The following is a 22,946-nucleotide window of genomic DNA, read 5'->3' as shown; positions in this document are numbered from 1 at the left end:
TCCATTCGGTCAGTTCGTTGTGAGCACAAAGCCTGCCTTCAGCGCCGTCGCATGCCAAGCGGACAAGCGGATGATTCAAGATGCTGCCGCACGCGCACCTCAACAGTCCCGCTTCCTCTGCCGCTACGATTTACTCAGCCGCGACCTCCTGAACAGCCATTAAAGAAACCTGCTTGCCCCTTGGACTACGACTTGGACACTAACTCAACATGTACTTATGTGTATAGCCTTCTTGATAGTTTTTTAGAGCAGTGCTTTTTGCTTAGACTGCGAGTTTCTTTTCCTTTTTCTTTTTTTTTTCGACCAATCGTCTAAGGGAGGAGCCCTGTAGCGACTCGCGTGGCATGCGTCCGGCACGTGCCGAAGAGAAGGAAGCAGTGCCGGAATGAGAGCTTAGGAACGCTCGCGGCCTTCGCCTCGGCCGGACGCTGCCGTCGTCACCGCTTCAGCTTCTCCTAAAAAAAAATGTGGCAGCGGTCGCCCCTGCCTGGCGATCTCTACAAGCTCATCCGCCCACCTAACTTTCTGCCGCCCCCTGCTATGCTTTCCTTCCCTTGGAATCCGGTTTGTTACCCTAAGCGATCATCGGTTATCCTCTCTTCGCGCATGTCCTGCCCATGCCCATTTCTTCTTTATTTCCTCTAGAATGTCTGTAACTTGAGTTATTTCTCTGACCCGCTCTGCGCGCTTCCTATCTCTTAATGTTACCCCTACCATTTTTCGTTCCATAGCCCTCTGGGTTGTCCTCACTAGGATGAATGTAGTCTAATAAATATTCAAAACGTAATCTTGAAAAGCTGAACAAAGTGAGAAAAATCGGTCACCTAAATACATTTTTAGAAAGGTATTAAAAATATTCTCTATAGGTACAAACTAACCTATTCATAGGAAACATCTTTATATGAGGAATCAGTGGCCAAAAGTACATTTCAAGATCATCATCATCATCCTTCAAATAACCCGGTCCTGTGCTCGCTGCATACAATTGACCCATGCGAACTTAACCTCATCCGCCCACCTAACTTTCTGCAGTTCCCTGCTACGCTTTCCTTTCACTTCGAATCCAGTTTGTTCCCCTCGGTTATCCTCTCCGGTTATCGGTTATTCTCTCCGCACTGCATGTCCTGCCTATGCCCGTTTCTTTTTCTTGATTTCCACTGAAGGTTAGTCATTTGAGTTATTTCTCTGACCCACTCTGCACGTTTCCTATCTCTTAATGTTACCCCCACTATTGTTTCTTGCCATAGACCTCTGCGTGGTCTTCAGCTTAAGTAGAACTCTTCGTCAGCCTCAAGTTTGAGCCCCAAAGGTGAGTACAGGTAAGATGCAACATTTCAAGATATTTCTTAAAAAACGTTATCGCAGATTGCGTAGGAAGAGGGGGAGTAAAATCTTCTTTTCAGAAACGAAAATTTTCAAAACATGTTAAAGGTGTGCCAAACAATATATCAGTTCAGTTCAATTCAGTCGTTCAGTCATGTCTGACTCTTCCTGACTCTATGAACCATATCATGCCCCACTTTCCTGTCTCTTACTATCTTCCTAACATCACATAACTTCAATTGCGCGCCTCGAGGATGCCATCTAACCATCGCGTTCGCTGCCTGCCCCTTCTCCGTTTACCCTCAACCTTTCCCAACATCAAATCTTTCTCCAGCGACTCCTCTCTTATCATCAGATGACCCAAGTAGCTAAGCTTTAACTTTAGAATTTGACCCTCCAATGAGCAGTCAGGGTTTATAGTCGAGAATATCGACTGTTTGATCTTCTGGCAATCCAAGAAAATCTCACGAGTCTCGGCCAGCACCACAATTCAAACGCGTCGATTCTTCGGCGGTCAGCCTTTTTCACAGTCCAACTCTCGCATCCATACATCACAACTGGAAAGACCATAGCACGAGTTATACGGATCTTGGTTGGCAGACTAATGTCTCTGCTTTTTACTAAGCGGTCAAGGCTAACCATTGCTCTCTTTCCCAGAAGCAGGCGTCTCCTAATTTCATGGCTGCAGTCTCCTTCCGAGGTAATCTTGGAGCCCAAGAAGAGAAAATCTGTCACAGCTTCCACTTCTTGTTCGTTGATGCTCCAGGACTTGATAGGGCAAGACGACATGATCTTTGTCTTTTTAATGTTCAGTTTAAGCCCAAACTTCTCACTTTATTATTGTACTCGCATCAGAAATCTCTTGAGTTCCATTTCACTTTCTGCCATTAAAATGGTATCATTCGCACATCTCAGGTTGTTGATACGTTTTCCAGCAATCTTCACTCCAGCTGAAGACTCGTCCAAACGGGCCTTCCTCATGATGCACTCAGCATATAGGTTAAATAGGCAGGGCGACACTATGCAGCCTTGTCTCAATCCTTTCTCAATCGGAAACCAATCATAAAAACCATGCCCAGTTCGGACTGTGGCCTCTTGCCCTCCATAAAGCAGAAGTAGCTGGGTTTCTGGAACTCTCTTGCTTTTTCCATGATCATGCGAAGGTTGGCAATCTGGTCTCTAGTTCAACTGCCCTTGCGAAACCCAGCTTGCACGTCTGAAAGCTCCCGATCCACATACTGCTGCAGCCTACCTTAGAGGATTTTCAACATCACCTTGCTAGCATGCGAAATAAGCGCGATCGTGTGGTAGCTAGAACAATCCTTGGCACTGCCTTTCCTTAGAATGGGGATGTAAACTGACCTCCTCCAATGCTGTGGCCACTACAGGGGTGTCCAAATTTGCTGACATAATGTCTACAGAACGTCAACTGCGTCGTCATGGTTGAGGGTTTGAAGCAACTCAACTGGAATGCCATCAATTCCGCTAGCTTTGTTCTCAGCAAGTCTGGCTAAGGCACATTCAACTTCACTCTTCAGGATGCTCGGCTCGAGATCAGTAATCTCAACCGTCTTATGTTGGGTTTGCACAATATATACAGCTCTAAAATGCACCAGGCTTATCACTGGGGCCCTCTTGAGGAGAAGTAGTGTCTCCTTTTGTTCGTGTCACTGCCCTATGTTTTTTTCCTTGTGCATTTTGTCGCGTTAGTTGATATCCGTACAGCCTTCTGCATTCGCTGGAGGTGTCTGTCAATGCAAGCTCTTTTAGTGTAGCAGCTTTCTTCTGTATGCCTTGCGCAGTATATCAATGATGCTTACACTGCCATTACTGAAGTGTGATACAGCGTCACACAAGGCAAACAGAATAGTACTCAAGCTTACGTACACCTCCTTGGGAGCCCGTTGCCATATACACTAATTGAAACACTCATTTGCTTTTAGTGGTTTGCCATGTAGACACTGATATGAGCTCGTCTGAGCAGAGATCCCTGTACACAGTTTTCACCCTGTTTAGCATATCATCTGGAAGCTCTCCTTTGTGTACACATTTCCTTGGTGAAATGCTTCAACCCGTTGGTACCCGGGTAAGCTGTTTGGTCCAGGCGGGCACAGGATGTGCCTCGATTGCTTGTCAGTAATACTGCAGTGAAAGAGGCTGTCCAGTGTGACTTATTTCATTGCCGAACGGCTTCCCGCGTTAGCTCTTATGGAATTCCCATAGTAGTTTTTCGGGCGGTTAATAAGGCCATCAGTTAACTTTCCTTCGCCACCAAGACAACGCACTGCTTTTATGAGTTTCTCAGGTGTCAGCAGGCAGGCTTTTGGACATGTCGAATGCGTTCAAGCTTCTTGATGCTGTTACCTCTGTACGTCTCATTTTACAGTGGAATAGCTCTTGGCATCGCAATCACCGTAGTAGTCTGTGTACTTCAAGCCTCTTGTTCCTTGCGATCTCTCAAATATCCTATACATGCTAGCAGTCTCCATACTGCATGCACTACTTTGAAGGTTTGCATGGCACGAGTGTTAGTTGCCTTCCACTCCTGGAATGAAACCTTTTGGGGGCTTAAAGGGAAGCTCTGATTTTTCGACCATACTGATATTGATTTATCATGCAAATGAAGTTTAAAAAAAGCAATATTTGATACACGAGCGATCTTGAATGCGGCTAAACTACTGCCGTATGAAGCATCAATTGCCTAAAATTATTATGCCATCATTGCGCTCACAAACATGTTGCAAGTGACCGGCATATATGAGGGCGACCGATCGTTACTACACATTCCCATTTTTTAGCTCGATACCGACCATAATTCCGCCTCGCTGCGAGTGAGATTATTGTTTACACAGCAATAGCTCGCCACTTGGAAAAGTTAGTCATTCCCACCGAATGGCAATTGTTCAATTTAATATTATTTCTTCTACGCGCTCCTACACGACCAAAACTAATGCCGGTAGCCAATAATTGCAAGAATAAAAAATGATCACACACTATACTTTATAGGCCTTCTATATGCTACGAAAATGGTGGCGTCTGAGGGAAAGCAGTTTTGAAACTCTCGTTGACGTCTTACGCGTGATACGTAATCAACCTGCTGATTACGATTATCCATTACGAAGCTCAGTAGCGGTGTCGACGCTTGTTAACGGATGGTACGCAAGGTGCGCCTAGCCCGGACGCAAAATGTTACAGAGCACAGACAGGCCATGGAGTTAAATCTACATGTACTTCGAACAATAAAGTAAGTTTCAAAGGTCATATAGGCCTTGCCTATAGTATGCCGATCGATGGATACAACCTTCGATAGAACGCGCACGGCGGCGCAGATCACGTAGCCCCGTCAGTCCTCTTAGGATCGTTCGCTCGGCGTAATAAATGTTAAGCGGTAAATCAAAATATGGCCGCCTCTAGCCGCATCAACAAAGTGGACGAAAAATTTGCCAAGCTAAAGTAGACGAAAACACTTGCCACACTCATCGCAAGCTTCCCGCAATGGTGCTGCCCGCGAGAGCGGCGGACAACAGCGCTCTTACCATGCGCAGCACCGTAGTCGTCGCTCGGTCCAAACTTACACCATAGCCGCAGCGGACGGCGCTTCGAAATTGATGAGCGCTATAGCAATGGTCTGTTGTTGGGACAGCCTTACTGTCAACCTAACGGTCTCAGAACAAAAACATATGTAATCTGGGCGACGCCTTAGCAGCAAAGCTAGAGTACGCGATCGGATGAGTTCAGCGACAAATCGGCAGCTCGGAGCTGCTAGCAAAAATTCGCTTGTATTGCAGTTACCTCCAGAATCTAATTGCAGATCAGCGATCGTCAGTAAGGGCTCGTTACATTAATTTATCCATTTGTGTAATATTTAAGACATCAACAGATTTTAGTATGCTTTTATTTTTCTGGTGGTGGCTCGCAAACAATCCGCCCTACTGGCAACGGCGGACTGCGGCAGGCGGTTTAGCTTATGTCACGTGCGGAAAGATCGACGAAAAAGCATCATATTTCGATCACCGCATAGTGATCGCGAGGCCGCACTCTTCTATCAGAACCATCCTGTGTTAGAACCATCATGCCCGCGTGAAATGTTCCGAGCACACATGCGCTTTCAAGTGCAGAGGGAGAGCCGGTTCGCACAATTCAATTTGTCACGCAGTTTTCTTTTCTCGGACAGTTGGTGGTAAATCATTATGTTTTTCGTAGAATAACTCGTGCAGTCAACAACACAACACTAGCTACCATCCATCGCTGCAAAGGACTTGCGAGCGGAAACTGCAAGAGAGCGATTCCAAGGTATATTCTATTTGCAAGCAACAGCTGTCGGCCGTGCCTGCTTCGTGCCAGGCAGTTTCTGAGCAGCGCCGCTGTCGCCTTGCCCCGTGCCAGTAGCACTTTATAGTATCGTACAGGCAACGGCACGCCGTGCAAGCCGCGCCCAGTAGTGCCATTGCATTGTCACCATTGTCTGATCGAAAACCCCTGCACGACTGTAACGTCATCAACCCAGCGTTTGCCGTGCGCTCTACACGCACGGCAGAGCATACCACTTGGTGAGCGCGCTCTTCGAGCGTCAGTGCTGTATCATGCATTCAGTGCATGCCAGATAGGAAACATAAGAAAGCATATCAATGCCAACGATCCTGTTCACTTGAAGTGTAGAATCCGGTAGTAGGGAGTCATTGGTTTTTGCGGTGTTCCTAAGCTCCTTTTCACAAACCGAAACTTCCGCATCTGGTGGCTGAGAAGGCGGACGCTGCGTAATGATGATTCCCAGCATATGTGCATTTTCGCCTTTTCGGAGCTAAAAACTTAGCCATACTAGACGAAATACTGCATTATTGCTTTGAATTCTGCATTTCAGCATCTTTTAGAGTTGTATAGAACTAATCTGAGACTTAAACAGTGTCTAAACAAAGGAGAGATGAAAGTAAACAAGCGCTCTTCGAGCATATGTCATCTCCCTTGTTCCTCTTTAAGAGATTATAGAATAATACCTTTATAGCTAGACTTTTAAATACTAGTTAATGTTGCGGATATTCACAAATATATATAGTGAAGGAAATCATGCAGGAGAAAAGGTAGTAGTTTCAGAAACCAGTGAATTTTAGTTTCAGTTTCAGAATACCAGAATAAGCATTCAAGAACTGGGTGTAACTGCTACGTCGGTCGCAGCATACTAAGAAGACTGTCCGTCCATGGAGCTGGAATAGAAGAAGCTCTATTGGTAACCACCCAGTGCTTTTTAACCCATGGCCCGGGAGAGGGGGAAGGGTGGGAGAAGATGGCGAGGGCTGCTCATGCGCTGTTCGAGCTGTGAACGCCCGTGCCAAGCCGGACGCGGCCACCGCCTCCTTATCTGGCTAGATACGATATAGCACTTCCTTCCTCCTATAGCTGCAACCTGTTAGGAAGCTTGCGAGTGCCGCATTAGCGTCTTGGTAAAGTTGGTTATATTGCTGCATCTGCATTCTCCATTGGTTCGCTGGAGCCGGTCGCCTCTTCATTGCCTTAGCGCTGCCTGGCTAGAGCTGCTTGGTAGTCTGTTGACTGCGTTTCGTAGAGTGCGGAGGGCCCTGCCTCTGAGGCTTGCTCAGCACTAAGCTGTGTTTCGCTGACTTCCTTCTTGGCCGCATTCGGCGGTCCCCGTGGTCGGACTTGATCCACATGCCGCCGTTGCAACCCCGGTGGCGTATCTGCTGTGACCGAATGTCTGCCCTTAAGTTCAGTCACAGTCCCTTCCTTGTGTTAGCACTCTCCTCTACGTCCTGCTCTGGAATTTAGACGCACAGGCGGGTTCATGGCTGAAATCCCAGCAATCCTTCTGCCGGTGACTTCCCCTCCTGGGACGGTGTGGACCTGTAACGTAACAACAATTTGGCAAGACGAGTGTGCAAACTTCCTTTCTGGTTTTTTTTTCAACCCTTTATGCACAGTGCGCACGGCACGTTCTGCCAAGCCGTTCGATTGAGGATAGTATGAAGCTGTTGTCAGATTACGAACGCCATTTTCTCTGAAGAATCGTGCTGTCACTGCGCTGGTAAACTGCGGGCCGTCATCGGATACGAAACTCCGGGGAATGCCAAAACGCGCAAAGATGTTTCGGAGCACGTCTACTGTGGTTTCCGCCGTCGAACTTCTTAGTGGCACCGCTTCGATCGAGTTAGTTGAGGCATCAATGAGAACAAGTATCATGTGCCCTTCGATCGGACCTGCGAAGTCCAAGTGCAGAAGGCACCAGCGTCGGTCTGTTTTTGACCAATGTGCCGGAACCTGTGCCGCAGGCATTGGCAAGCAGTGTACACATTGCGGGTAATCTTTTGCGAGCTTCTCGATATCCTTATCCAACCTCGGATACCAAAAAATAGTGCGGGCGATGTTCTTCCTTGCCGTTATGCCGGGATGCGTGTCGTGGAGCTCTTTCAAAGCAAATTCCTGCGCTGTTTCAGGCAAAACAAAGCGATGGCTCCAGAAGATAACTCCGTTTCTTACAGCTAATTCGTGCCTGCGCATGAAAAACTGCTGGTACCACTGTTCGTTCTTACCTAACCGCCTTGGCCAGCCGTCTTCACTTGTTGGAGCCTTTCATATTTGCCTATCTGCTCTGCCATTTTCTGCACGGAAAGAGGGACATCATCCAATGCCTGCGCATGCAGGACATACTCTGCCATCTCGCTTTCGTCGTCCTTCTCACACTTCGGCAAAGGCAAACGGCTTAACGCGTCGGCATTTCCATTTAGCTCTCCCTTCCGGTACTCAAAATCGTACTGATATGCTGCTAATAAATAGCGCCCAATGCTGAATTCTTGCAGCTTCCATGTACGGGACTGGTTTGTCGGGACGCAGTAAACAAGTCAGGGGCAAACGATCAGTAACTGCGGTAAATCTGTTGCCGAGCAGAAAATCCCGAAACTTGGTAACTCCAAAACCTAATTCCAGAGCTTCCTTCTCTAGTTGTGAATAATTGCACTCAGCTTTCGTCAGCGTTCTTGAACAAAATGCAATAAGATGATCAATTCCGTTAAAGCGATGCGACAGAACTGCACTTACTCCCATTGGTGACGAATCACACTCAAGTCTTAGAGGCTTCTGCTAATCGTAATGAACGAGGAAGTTGGCGTTGCACATGGCGCGCTTTGTTTCCTGAAATGCAGTTTCCTGAGCCGGCCCCCAATTTCATGAGACCCCTTTAGACAGCAAGTGGTACAGTGGAGTCCGTGTGGAGGACACGTGCGGCTGAAATTTAGAGATATAAGTAACCAGTCCTAAGAACGACTTCAGCTGGCTTACCGATGTAGGTGTCGGCGCCGCCCGTACTGCTTCCAAGTTCTCGCGAAGCGGGCCCCAAGAATGACATTCCCTTCTCGCGGAACCGGCACTTAGCCTCATTCAGCTTCAGACCGTTGTTTCGTAGCCGCTGGAACACCTTCCGAAGAAATAACGTTGGTGTCCTTTTTTCGCAATTATGATGTCGTCCAGGTGAACCTTCACACCCGGTAGTCCCTGAAGAACAGCTTCCACGCGGCGTTGAAACACAGCGGGGGCCGATGCAATGCCGAAGGCTAACCGGTTGTAGCAGTACAGACCTTGGTACGTATTCAGCATAGCTAACGTTTTGGCTTCATCAAAGGGGAGCTGGTTGTACGCGTTGCGCGAATCGAGTGAGCTGAACACCTCGCCTCCGGATACGGCTGCAAAAATGTCATCAATTTTTGGGAGAGGGTACTGCTCAAGCTGTGTCACTTGATTGACGGTAAGCTTAAAATCTCCGCACAGCCGGATGTCCCCATTCTTCTTTGCCACAGGCACTACCGGTGCTGCCCATTCTACAACGCTGACCGGCGCAGCACTCCGTCTTCTACTAGCCGGTCAATCTCGGTGGATACTTACGCCCGCATGGCGTTCGGGATCATCCAGGCCTTACAAAATTGTTGTTGAGCACCTTCTTTAAGGTATAGCTTCACGGGTGGTCCCTTGCAGCACCCCAGCTTCTTTTCAAAGAGGTCTGAGAAGTTGTCTAGAACGTTCTGTAACTGGGTGCCAGCCTGAACCGCATTTACGCAAGCAGACTTTCTCTCTACAAAAAGGGACACACCCGCTCTGGGAAACGAATCTATTGTGTTTCGTCCCCAAAGGAGAGGCTCTTAACAATCCACTACCATCAGTAAGCTGCTCACCACCGTTGACCCCCCTGCACTTCCATATCCAGTTTGCCGAAAATCGGGAGTGGCCCCAGGAAACATGAAAGGCGAAGAGTAGTTTTCCGTAACGCCGGCCTTCATTTACGATGCTTTTTGAAGACGTTCTTGGGTATCACGCTAGCCGGTGACACCATATCGATAATCATGCCTAGCTTGCAGCTCACGTCAACACGCGCTCAATAGGTTGCACCGTGTCTTTGTTTGCCGAACTGTGTGCCACAAGCGCGTGCAGTATTTCTTCTTCGCTTTCGGATTCCGTTTTCCTGACAGCGTACGTTCCTGATAAGCAAGAATGGCCTACCTTGCAAGCTCTGGCCAGGTGCCCTCTTTTGCCACATTGGTAACAGGCGGTGTTGCGATGTCGGCACGCAGCCATTTCGTGAGCTCCCTTACACCTTTCGCACTGACGACTAGGCGCTCGTGACTCGCAACTCTTCCTCCAGGGCAGTCCTTGCCGCTGCTGATGTACTACGTGGATGCCGCTGCTCTGTCTGCCAGTCTCCCACATGCCGCGAGCGTCTTCATTTGCTTTCTCTGAAGCCAGGGCAAATTCTTCGGCTTCTTCTCGGATAATCATTTTGCGCGCCAATAAGTATCGGCGTGTTTCTTCATCTCGAATTCCGCAAACGATTCGGTCCCGCAGCATACGGCCCAGATATGCGCCAAAGTTGCAATTTTCGGCGAGGCGCCGCAGTCTCGCACACTTTCCACGTCTAGCTACCTGCGCATGAAGAACGAATAGCTTGCAGTTATTTCGTTGGTCTCCGGGTAGTAGCGCTCCTCCAGGCATTTCAAGATATCCTCATACGTCCTGGAGTTGACGGAAACTGACGGTTGGCGCCCTTGCAAGACGCGGAAGACGCTGTCGCTCAGTGACGAAACCAACAGAGCCCGGCGCTTTCTTGCGTCGGTAATCTCGTTGCCTTCAAAATAGGCTTCTAGTCGCACTCAATACGTGCTCCAAATTCTCACAGTGTCGTCGAAAACGGGGGTGGAGACGCCATCCTGCTTGCCTTCAGCTGCTGTCCGCAAACGTCTGGAATCCCATCCTCGTCGCTATTGCTACGTCGGCCCCAGCCTACTAGGAAGACAGTCCGTCCAGCGAGAAGGAATAGAAGAAGTTTTATTGTGAACCGGCCAGTGCTTTTTAACCCGTGGCCCGGGAGAGGGGGGAGGGGGGGGGGGAGATGGCGAGGGCTGCTCATGCGCTGTTCGAGCTTTGAATGCCCGTGCCAAGCCGGACGCGGCGACTGCCTCCTTATCTGGCTAGATATGCTATAGCAGTAACTCCGAAACTAATCATTATAGGACCATATTTTTTTTTGCAGCGTGTACCCGAATATATGCTGGTATCTTAAAACGTAAAAGCAAGAATTGCCGTTTTGGAAAAAAAGAACTTTTCAGTGTGACCTCCTGCCTTAAAGTCATCTCCCATCACACCCATATAGTCCTTTTGCAATTAACATTTCATCCTCCATAATTCCTGATTGTTGCAAAGGAGGCGTTGGCATGCTATCTGCGTACTCTACCACAGATTAGAGTCGAATTTCTCTTAAGCGGCGCATGGACATCCGCAGCGCATTTCTCTTCTTGACAAGCATATTTTAACACAGATAACTTTTAAACACAATCTGATTCCGCATTTAGCGTTATTACACGAACGCGTTTATCCCTCGCATATTCGGGTGCCTTTCGGATCCTCATTCATGCATATGCACTTCATTGCTGTCATATTTTGCATTTTCTTTTATGTCCCCGTATTAGGTCATACGAACTCATATGCGTACAAGCATGCATTCGTAAGCTTCCTATTGTATGAAACACTGCTACGCGACACTGGATTAAACCCCGCGCTTAACAATATGTATTTAAGCACGTGCATGACTTTGGAGTTGCATGTCAAAAGCCGTTTTCCTGAGCACTTGTGATGCTTTAAGCCCTCTCTGAGAAGAATTGTACATCTCCTATATTTTCTTATATTGCAAACCAGCCACGAGAAAATGCTTTATCAACAGCAGGAGCCTCACCATGTAAGTTGACTTGCATATTCACCCGCTCTACCACGGAACAATTTTTGTCTGTGTATTTATATCTCCATGCTGACGAACTGCTACCTGCGAAAAGTAAAGTTCAGGTAAGGAGCTAATTTACACAACATGTCTCAACCATTGTTTTGATACGGTCTTCAACACTCCTTTACAAAAAAGTGCAAAATAAAATGAACCTGCATTGGTGCTTGATCGTTATGCGAGGCAAATACACTAGCAGTAGGCCACTTTGGAGGGACGAAGTTGCGCGAGGCGCGGCTGCCGCGTCGGCTTATATAAAGAAATAAAAAAGCGCGAATCTTTTAAAGGAAGCGCGATTCCGTCATACATTCTCTGCCTTTGACTAGTTTACATGCTGCGCATCGAGAGCAGCAACGCGTTTTTAGCGTTTGAAGTATAACTGAGGCAAGCGTTCCTCATTTGTAGTCTTTCAAGATGCTGGTTTGGTTCGGTTTGTAGGGTTTAACTTCCCAAAGCGACTCAGACTATGAGAGACGCCATAGTGGAGGGTTCCGGAAATTTCGACCACCTGGGGTTCTTTAACGTGCATTGACATCGCACAGCACACGGGCACCTTTCTTTTCGCCTCCATCGAAAAGCGGCCGCCGAGGACGGGGTTCAAAATGGGCGCGAGTGTGAAGCGGCTTTTCAAGTGCGTCAAAGTAGAAGGAAAAGTGCATAGAAGCTCATATCCTCTTACTCTCTATATACTTAGCGGGCTAGTTAATGCCTCCTCAGGTTCAATTGTAGGCTGTACCTTTGCTTTTTAGGTGAGCATAAATTAATAATTGTGTTCATTATATGTATATTGCCGCGAAACCTTCAAAACTGTATTTGTTGTTGTTTTTTTAACAGCCGCCGGTATGCGGCCTTATCACTGTGATTCTGACACGCGTATGAATTCTGTATCCCGTGTTTGTTCATGCTCGTTGTCGCGATACGACGCATTATCATTTTCTTTGTCGCAACAGATGCGCCGATGAAGGTTCCGATCACTTGCGTATGTTTCTACAATGTTCCACGTTGTTCTAGCAGCCGTTTGCGACGTTATCTAGATTGTTCTGAGCAGCCTTTAAATTGAGCGTTGACGAGTGTGGCGGGCATTCTTTGTTCGACGATCGACGAGCACGTTTGTTGCTATCGGCGCCGCCGAGTTGCTTAGTTCTTTTGTGGGCGCAAATCAGCCCAATAAAGAGTTGATTTCAGTACCATCAAGCCTGTGTCTTCTTTTGGTGTCAACGGCCTTATCACCACTACGTGACATTTGGTGGAGGTGCTTGTCGTGTTAGCCCAGGCAGGGGGGGGGGGGCGCCGTTGCACCCGCGCCGGAATGCTGCCAGAGAAAGCAGTCCAGACACCGCGCTCCCAAGCGACGAAATGAACCTTCTTGCCACAGTGAAGACACTTGGCAGCTCTGGCTGGGCACATTGTCCTGGGGCGGGCGTCGCCACTGCAGAAAGGCCACCGCACCTCCGGCGTTCGTTGCCCATGCTGCCGCACCTCCGGCATTCGTTGCCCATGCAGACGTCCCTTGTGCCTCTGTTGAACCACCGCGTCCACATTGGGGTCCTGGTCACGAATTTCCGATGACTGATGGCTGTGTTGTCCTCGTAGAGTACTTTGCTGCTGTTGGACGCTTTCATTTAAGCGAGCCTTCGACAGCGCCGAAGCCACCGTGAGCTGAGAATCCATTTGCAAAGCTTCCGAGAGCTTTGCGTCGCGGAGCCCGACAACCAGTCTGTCTCGGATCATCCGTTCTTTTAGTTCACCGTAGTCGCAACGTTCCGCCAAGCCGTGTAGCGCTGTGACGAACTGGTCTACCGACTCTCCTGGCATTTGTACGCATCTGTGAAAACAGGCGCTTTCGTACACGATGTTCCTCTCTTTTACAAAGTGCCCGTCGAACTTTTTCTTTACGGTTTCATAGTTCTTGGCATCTTCGTCAGATAGTGAAAACGTCTTGAATATATCACGAGCTTGCCTCCCCATTGTGTACAACAGCGTTCGTACCTGAGCCTCCCCGGAGCATTCGTTCAGTCCCGTTGCATATCGGAAGTCGTCGAAATGTTCGATCCACGCCGGCCACTCTGACGTGCGGTCAAAGTCCAGCGGCGGCGGTTGCTGCAGTCCATGCAGCCGTATTGAAGGCGTCTTCGACATCGTGGATGGAAGGTGCCTGGCTCATTGGGAAGATTCTTGACCATCTGACATCATGTCGTAGACGGCCACTTCTGACACCATGTCGTGTTAGCCCAGGCAGGGGGGGGGGCGCCGTTGCACCCGCGCCGGAACGCTGCCAGAGAAAGCAGTCCAGACACCGCGCTCCCAAGCGAAGAAAATGACCCCCGTTTATTCTCGCACTCCGCTTTTATACACTTTTCGTCGTCTGGGAGCGCGGTGTCTAGACTGCTTTCTCGGGCAGCGTTCCGGCGCGGGTGCAGAGGCGCCCCCCCTGCCTGGGCTAACACGACAGTGCTGCCTTTGATTCTTCACGCAAAGACCCCAACCTTGTTCCTCTTACCCAAGAGGACCAGCCAACAGGCTACCGAACCAGTCGCCGGCTTCAAGGGCTCCAACCTGAACACGGTCTGCTGCCGGACCCCATTCGATCTCGGAAGGCATCGACGCTGACTATGGCCCAGCCTACAGCATCGGTTGTTTGCGTCCAACCCCGTGAGCCCCCTGCTTCCATGGACGACCGGATGACGATGCGGGAGACTGGATGGACATTTTCGACCGTGTGGCAGAATTCAACGGCTGGAACGACGCTGCGAAAATCAGGCAAGTCTACTTTGTTCTTTAAGGACATGCCCGAGTTTGGTTCGAAAATCACGAGACTTCTTTCAAGGATTGGGAGATATTCAAAGCACAGTTTTTAATGGTCTTTGCAAGTTCTGTCCGAAAAGAAAGAGCTCAGGCCCTCCTCCAATCAAGAATTTAGCTCCCAAACGAGACTGTCCTGTCGTACATTGAGGAGATGAAGCGCCTCTTTCGCCGCGCCCACCCTATCATGGCAAGAGGTGAGAAAGTGAAATTTTGATTGCGAGGTGTTAAAGAGTCGCTTTTTGCAGGACTTGTCCGGAACCCGCCGAAAACTGTGGAAGAATCGGAAAGTGAAGCATCGACCATCGAGAAGACATTAGGCACCCGGATGCGCCACTATGAGCGACCGCTTCAACCGGACTACTCAAGCCTCTACCACAGCGCATCTGCAAGCGGAGAAAGTCTTCGCGACCTCATCCATGAGATCGTCCGAGAGGAACTTCGTCGCTTACTGCCATCATTCCAACAACCCCAGGTTGCGACGCTCGCGGACGTCGTCCTTGAAGAAGTCCAGCAGGCGCTGGGCATTCCTCAAGCGACTGCTGCGACAGTTCCAGCACAAGAGGCAACAGCGATGAACTACGCTGTTGCATTACGTCGCCCTGCGCCCCGACGTGATGACTTTCAAAGCCCTCGCCGCTACCGTCCTGTTCCTGAAAACCGCCCCTTGGCCCCCCGCCCGCCAAGCCTACCACGACCCCCAAGCCCAGGAAGTGCGACGCCTGAAGGACTGCGAACAACAAGCCATTATGCTTCCACTGCAGTAAGGCCGACCACAATCTACGCCACTGCCCGTACCGACGAATTGGCCTCCGCGGATTTGCAGTCGACGCCCCACGACCCCGTCCCGTTGAACGACCTCAAGAAATCGAGAACTACCTACGTAGCGGTGAGTTGGCGCTACAAACCCGTCGATTGACGTCCCCATCGCCGTACAGGGGCCGCTTTTCGTCACCAGGCCGCAGCTACAATGACAGTGTGCGAGGAAGGTCCCCAAGCCCTCGTAGGGGAAACTAAAGGTGGCAACCTTTGGAGGGGATGTTGCTATACGGCGAACAAACGAATATCCTCCGCCACCGACGACGAGTAAGGACGATAACGCTATGACGCCCACATTTTTTGTGAAGACTCCCTCGACACGACCAGACTTCAAGGTGACACCGCCGCTACGCCCGACGTCAACATTCAAGACGACACCACCAAACTTAAAGCTACCACTGCCGCCCAGCGAAATGACGACGGTGTGCCCCGGTCGCGACCTCAGCACGAGACGAAACAGAGATCGAACACCGAAGCCAACGTGCAATACTAGGACACGAACAAGCGACCTTGAGATTGCTGCCGACAGATGCACGGTTACCGCCCTAGTGGACACCGGTGCCGACTACTCTGTCATCAGAGGAGCTTCCGCCGCCCAGCTGAAGAAAGTGACGACCACTTGGGGCGGCCCGCTAATCCGCATCGCTGGTGGTAACCTTATTACGCCATCGAGGCGATGCACTGCAACCGTAAATGGATATACCTACCGTACCAGCTGCGTCGTCCTACAGCACTGTTCCGCGAAGTGATACTGGGCATGGATTTTCTGAACGAACACCGAGCGGTCATCGACCACTCCAAACTTATCAAGCTGTCCACCGACAAAGCCATACCTACTGCGAGAACTTCGGCGCATCACGTCACTCTCAACGTCCTCGAAGGGCAATTGACCGTACCGCCCCGATCAAGCGTCATTGTACCTGTGGTTACAACAGAAGTCGAAATCAGGGAAAGGGCTGTCGAAGTAAACACTCAGTTGTTACTGGATAGAGGACTTGGCATCGCAAGATGGATCGTTCGTTTCCATCATGGACAAGCTGATGTGCTCGTCACGAACTTCACCGACGCATACCGACACCTGAACAAGGGCCTGACGATTGGTTTCCTTGACGAGCTAGCGGACACCCGAGAAGTCTTCGCGCTTCCCAGCCAACTTGACGATGCACCCAACCGAGCCAAGCAGCCCAATTTTGACATTAATCCAGTGCTCCCCCGAGACAGACAAGACCGGAGACGCACTTTTCTTTAAAACTGCAGCGAGTGCTTTTCTTAAGCGTCGAAGGTGCGCCAGACTCCGTTGTCAATGCATCGCATCATCCAGGACCAAAACACTCGACCGCTACGTCAAAGCCCTTACCGTGTACGCCACGAGAACGCCAGGCCATACGCGATCAAGTTGAGGAAATGCTGCGGGATGACGTGATCCAGCCATCCAACAGCCCAAGGGCAGCACCAGTCGTTTCGGTGAAGAAGAAAGACGGCACACTTCGCTTTTGCGTCGATTACCTCCGCTTGAATAGCATAACTAAGAAAAATGTCTACCCACTTCCCCTCATCGAAGACGCACTGGACCGCCTCTAAAATGCAAGGTAATTCTCATCGATGAACCTGAAGAGCAGATATTGGCAAATTGAGTTCGCCTAGAAGCCGTTGTCGTCCAGAAAAGTGTCGGACTGGAGAAGGTAATCGCTTACGCTAGCAGTTCCCTCACTAAAGCCAAGTCAATTACTCGACGACCGAGAAGGAATGCCTCGCGATCATCTGGGCCATTTCGAAGTTCCGTCCATGCCTATACGGTCGACCATTAAAGGTGGTAAGCGACCACCACGCGCTCTGCTGGCTGGCTAATTTGAAAGATCTCTCCGTCCGCCTTGCCCAATGGAGCCTAAGACTTCAAGAATTTGAAGTTACAGTAGTCTATAAGTCGGGCCGCAAGCATTTAGACGCAGACTGCTTATCCCGCGCTCCCGTCGACGCTCCTCCGAAGGACGATGACGACGATGCCTTTCTGGGACCATTAAGCGCCTGCAGCTTTGCACAACAACAGCTATCAGATCCTCAGCTGAAAGACCTAGCGGATTACTTGGAAGGCAAGACCGCTTCTCCTCCTGCTGTGTTAGGTGTCTGTTGTCGTCGTTTGTCTTAAGCAATGACGTCATCGTAAAGAAAAACTTCGCTCCCAACAAGGCAGCGCATCTTCTTATCGTGCCTAAAAACCTCACACAAGAAATTCTTCATGCGTTGCACGACGAGCCAACAGCAGGGCACATCGGTTTTGCGCGCACGTTGCATCGAATCCAGGAGAAGTACTACTGGCCGCGACAGCCTGTCGACATGGCTGATTACGTAAAAACGTGCCGTGAATGCCAGCGACACAAGACGCAACCGATCAGGCCAGCTGGGCTTCTGAACCCGATACCGCCGAAGCTAAAGCACTGCCCAGTGGTACTGCGGTAGAACTTGCAGATGTTTTGTCGAACAAATTCTCTTGCGACCCGGCGCCCCAGAAGTGCTCATCATGGACAGGGGAACGGCGTTTACGGCCACTAGGCGCCAAGCATGCTTTACCAAACCTTCGGTTGCCTGGTTTCACCAAATACCAGACTACCGCTCACCTATACCCGCCTTCTATTATGACCACACGAAAAGGCGCCCACAAGCGAAGCGTGCGGCGCGCTAAGCGCACAATGGTGAAGTGCTCATCATGGACAGGGGAACGGCGTTTACGGCACAGTTGACGCAAGCCATCCTAGAATACAGTCTTACAAGCCATGGACGAACCACTGCGTACCATCCCCAGACCAATGGCCTTACGGAGCACCTAACAAAACGGTCTCGGACATGATCGCCATGTACGTCGACACTTAACACATGATCTTGGATGCCATCTTGATGTACGCGATCTTCGCGTATAAAACGGCCGTCCAGTAGACGACCAGAGCAACCCCGTTCAAGTCTGTGTACGGCAGGGAGCCTACGACGAGGCTCGACGCAATGCTGTCGCACGTAACCAACGAGGACAACCTTGATGTCGCCGCCTACCTGCAGCGTGCAGAGCAAGCCCGACGACTCGCACGGCTGCGTATTAAAGATAAACAGTGCACCGACAGCCGACGTTACAACTTACGATGACACCGTGCAGAGTAAAATCCAGGAGACCAAGTGCGGATTTGGACACCAATTCGCCGTCGCGGACTGAGTGAAAAGTTGTTGCGTCGATACTTTGGGCCGTACAAAATCATTCGCCGCGTCGGACCACTGGACTATGAAGTCATTCCCGACGGAACGTCAGCATTACAACGGCGACGCGCACGCCCAGAAATAGCACATGTTGTTCGGCTGAAGCCTTATTACGCGCGGTAATGAATCCCTGGTGTATAAACTTTCTAATGTTTCTGTTTAAGTTGCTTTGTTTATTTAGGAACATCGAGGCGATCTTTTTTTAAGGGGGGAGTAATGCCGCAAAACCTTCAAAACTGTATTTGTAGTTTTTTTTGAACAGCCGCCGGCATGCGGCCTTATCACTGTGACTCTGGCACGCGTATCAATTTTGTATCCCGCGTTTGTTCATGCTCGTTGTCGCGATACAACGCGTTATCATTTTCTTTGTCGCAAAAGATGCGCCGAGGTCTGTCTCGAAGATTCCGATCACTTGCGTATGTTTCTATAATGTTCCACGTTGTGCTATTAGCCGTTTGCGACCTTATCTGGATTGTTCTGAGCAGCCTTTAAATTGAGCGTTGACGAGTGTGACGGGCACTGTTTGTTCGACGATCGGCGAGCACGTTTGTTGCTATCGCCACCGCCGAGTTGCTTAGTTCTTTTGCGGGCGCAAGTCAGCCCAATAAAAAGTTGATTTTAGTACCATCAAGCCTGTGTCTTCTTTTGGTGTCAACGGCCTTGTCACCACTACGTGACAATATATATATATATATATATATATATATATATATATATATATATTTCATAAAAGTCTTCGAGGATCCAGAAATATGTATAAGTTGAGGTAGGGGCGGACAAATGAATACAAAGGTTTATTTCCGACGTTTCGGCCGGGCCCGACCTTCGTCTGGGAATGCAAATATATATCTATATATCTATATATATATATATATATATATATATATGGGATGAAGCTCGAATGTGTCCGGTAAGGCTTAAACGTAAAGGGGCTGACACACAGCAGAAAAACGGCAAACTTTAATACGACGTGTCAGCCTGGATCTGGCTTTTGCAAGGAATATCAAGGAGGCAGGGTTGACAACGGCCGGACCTCGGCTGAAATGTCGGATAAAGTTTACCGTATTTCTACAGTGTATCAACTCCTATACGTTTATATATATATATATATTTATATATATATATATATATATATATATATATATATATATATATATAAACACATGCACTAGTAATGTAATCTGTATAATCTTTCCCCTAAACAGATCTGTGTCTCCTTGCCTAACACCTTTCTTTATGGTAGTTTTGTTACTTTCTTTATGCAGAACTATGGTTGCTGTGCAGCCACTATATATATCTTCCAGCACTTTTACATACGGCTCGTCGTTTCCACTGAGTCAAATGGTTTTTCGCAATCAATAAATGATATGTTTAAGGGCTTGTTATATTCTGAGCATTTTTCTATCACCTGGTTGATGGTATGGATATGATCGATGTTAGAGTACCGTTTCCGAAGTCCTGCTTGATCCTTTGCTTGATTGCAGTCTAAGGTTGTCCTGATTTCATTAGCGATTAGCTTAGTAAATACCTTATACGTACCAGACAGTAAGCTGATTGGTCTGTAATATTTAAGGTCCTTAGAGTCCCCTTTTTTATGAATGAGAATAATGTTTGCATTCTCCCATGGTTCCGGTACCGTCGATGACCCCAGGCACTGCGTATACATGGTGGCCAGTTTTTTTAGCACGATATACCCCCTTCCTTCAACAAATCTGTAGTTATTTGATCCTCTCCAGCTGATCTCCCCCTTTTCATAGTTTTTTATGCTTTCTTGACCTGGTCCTTCGTCACTGGTGAAACGTCTGACTGCTTTTGTCTATCGCCAAACTAATTACGGTTCAGACTACTTTGGCTCACTTATACTTCGCTGAAAAGTCTGTGCAACGTTGCACAATCCAAAAGACATCCTCACATACTCCAAGGGACCGAATGGTGTGGTAATGGCCGCATTCGTATTATCAACGGGCTCTAGGGGATTTATTGGTAAGCTTTCACTAAGTCAGTCTGAGAGAAGATAGTGCAACCAGCCTAATATGATAAGTCCTGTATGTGAGGATGTCGATAGCGGTCTGATAAGGTGTGATCATTGAGGGCGAGGTAATCTCCGCATGTCCTCCAGTCGCCCGGAACTTTCTTTTGCACAATGTGTAGTGATGATGCCCAGTTGCTGGAGGAAGGGCACACAATGCCGAGCTCAAGCATGTGTTGAAACACATGGTGAGCGACAGCGAGCTGTTCTCCAGGCAGGCGGTGAGGGCGAGCAAACACAAGTAGTCCAGCGGTCACGATATCGTGGGGGATCGAATGCTTCACCGGTAACTGTCTGGTGTGTGACTTCGTGTTGTTGGCAAAATCGGCAAGGATTTTCCAGTACGGCGAAGCAGGGAGGAGAGCACTAAGGCCTGTCGCCGAAGCGGTGGAGAGTACGCCGTTGACAAAGAGTTTCTTGCTGAGATCGATTTGGCGATGGGCCTGCATATCGACAGCGAGGTTAAAGAACCTGAGGAAATCAGCGCTACGAACCGCTTGCGAGACATCGGCGATGATGAAAATCCAGTGAAACGTCGAGCTCAATCCAAGGTTAAGTGTAAGAGACCATATGCCGTACGTGCGGATGGGGGAGTTGTTTATTGCTTGGAGCGGGGAGGTCGTTGCGACGGCGATCTGCCCAAGCTGCTTGTATTACACTGACCTATTCTCCCTTCTCAACGAGGAAGCGAGCGCCAGTGATCTTGTCCGAAAAATAAAATAGGCGGCATATCCGTCCACCAGCACCACTTGGTGCCGTCAGTGGCCAGTCGAAGCGTTTTCCCAACCACGAGCACGGGTGGGTGTACTTGCGGGCAGAGCTGACGAAAATACGGTGGTACCAGAACACAGCCGAGGAGGAGGAGGAGTTTTGCCATGCTTCGTGTGGTTGGAGTTCACGCGAAGCCGACGTTCCTGTTTGTGGCGTCGGGACTTGAACCTCGGTGGAGAGCGGCGTGGCAGGGGCATGAGGCCATCAAGCCGCCTGAATAAAGCGCCCAGTCGCTCTTCTATGCTCACAAGCTGGGAGACTGTGGTAGCAGTGGGAGGCGGAGTGGTCACGGCGCTAACGCTGGCGTGCCTTGAGTAATTCGCCACACGGTCCGCGAGTTCAGTGAGCTTGTCTAGAGTGACTTATCAGCAGCCACGAGGACGAGTACTATTTTCTGGGGTAGTCGCTGGAGAAACAACTCACGTAGCAAACCGTCCAGCCCCGAGGGAAAGTCTCCAAGCAGCTTTCGCATGCTATGGAGGAGCTGCGAAGGACGGCTGTTACCCAGTTCTCTACCGGTAAGGAGCTGTTGGAGTCGACTGCGCTTAGACGCTGATTTGCGAGTAGCGAGAGCCGCCCTCAATGTGTCAAAAGGTCGGGCCGTGTTCGGTGAGGCGATAATGTCTGCTAATTCCTTGGCGATATCAGGCGGCAGGGAGGACACGAGATGGAGGAACTCGGTCTTCTGGCCGCAAGTGGAAATGCGCCGCGACCTGGGTGTAGCCAGGTACAAGGGCTGTAGGGCAAAAACGTAGGCAGGTTGATTGGTTGAAACGCAGCCAACGAAGTGCCGTTATGCCGAGCCTTCAGGGGCGGCTCGTCGGCTGTAGGAGGGGTTGAAGAGCCGGCGGAATCCATGAAGGACGGCGGGGTTGTGTGGTCGATGTCGGGTCGCCAAATATGTCGGTGCTAAGATAAGGAAGCTGAGACAGCGTTCGGGTTAGAACTGTTAATTTATGGCGCGGCTCGCGCTGAGGCGCCTAGTGCTACCCTCTTTTTTGTCCAGCGCCGTGCCACAAAGGCCGGGCCGTGGCTTACGATAACAGCGCGGCGCGAGCGGCGCTACAAAGCAATTTCGTACATCGCACTCTGTAAACTTCGTGTGACGATCACGACAAAGAATTCATCCTCCAGACGTTCTATGACACCTCGGACAGCGGCAATGTGTTAGCTCCTGGCCCTCCCTCGCTCTATAACCTACGCCCTATCTCTCTGACGTCACGCGTTCGGAAGACTTTTGAGCGAATTGCTCTGACACGTCAGTTTAATTTCCTAAAGAATAGTTTTTGTCTTATTCTCTCAATGGTTTTTGATGTCACGTCTGTGCTTAGGACATGTTCGTGCACGTTTAGAATACCTTTCTAGCACCATCCCCCATCCAAATCTATGCACTCGTACCCGTAAATATCTGCAATTCTTTCGATGGGGTTTACCACAACATCTTGTCGCAACATCCTATCTTGCTTGTGGCTGCAGCATTTACTCTTAGCTCCTTCCTTTCTAACCGAGTGGCTCGCTTTAGAGTGGACACCCATTTGTCCAAACTCCACCAACATGAGGCACCCATTAGGGTGCAGTTCTTTCCCCTACGCAGTTAATATTGTCACGTGTTAGTGACAAGGCTGATGACAAAAAATGAAGAGCCTAGGAGGTCACTGAATAAATTTTGATTGGGGCTGACTTCCACCCGCGAAT

The 22,946-nt window shown here is 49.5% G+C and overlaps 1 pseudogene; it reads right to left on the bottom strand.

The window, feature by feature from the left end:
- Positions 1-20,479: 20,479 nt before the first annotated feature.
- Positions 20,480-21,723, bottom strand: LOC146200916 (uncharacterized; annotated as a pseudogene).
- Positions 21,724-22,946: the final 1,223 nt, after the last annotated feature.

This window comes from Amblyomma maculatum, chromosome 2 (genome assembly GCF_055883805.1).
Source record: "Amblyomma maculatum isolate TAMU_Amacu chromosome 2, ASM5588380v1, whole genome shotgun sequence".
Classification (NCBI taxonomy): domain Eukaryota; kingdom Metazoa; phylum Arthropoda; class Arachnida; order Ixodida; family Ixodidae; genus Amblyomma; species Amblyomma maculatum.
This window is presented reverse-complemented; position numbering and strand designations above follow the sequence as displayed.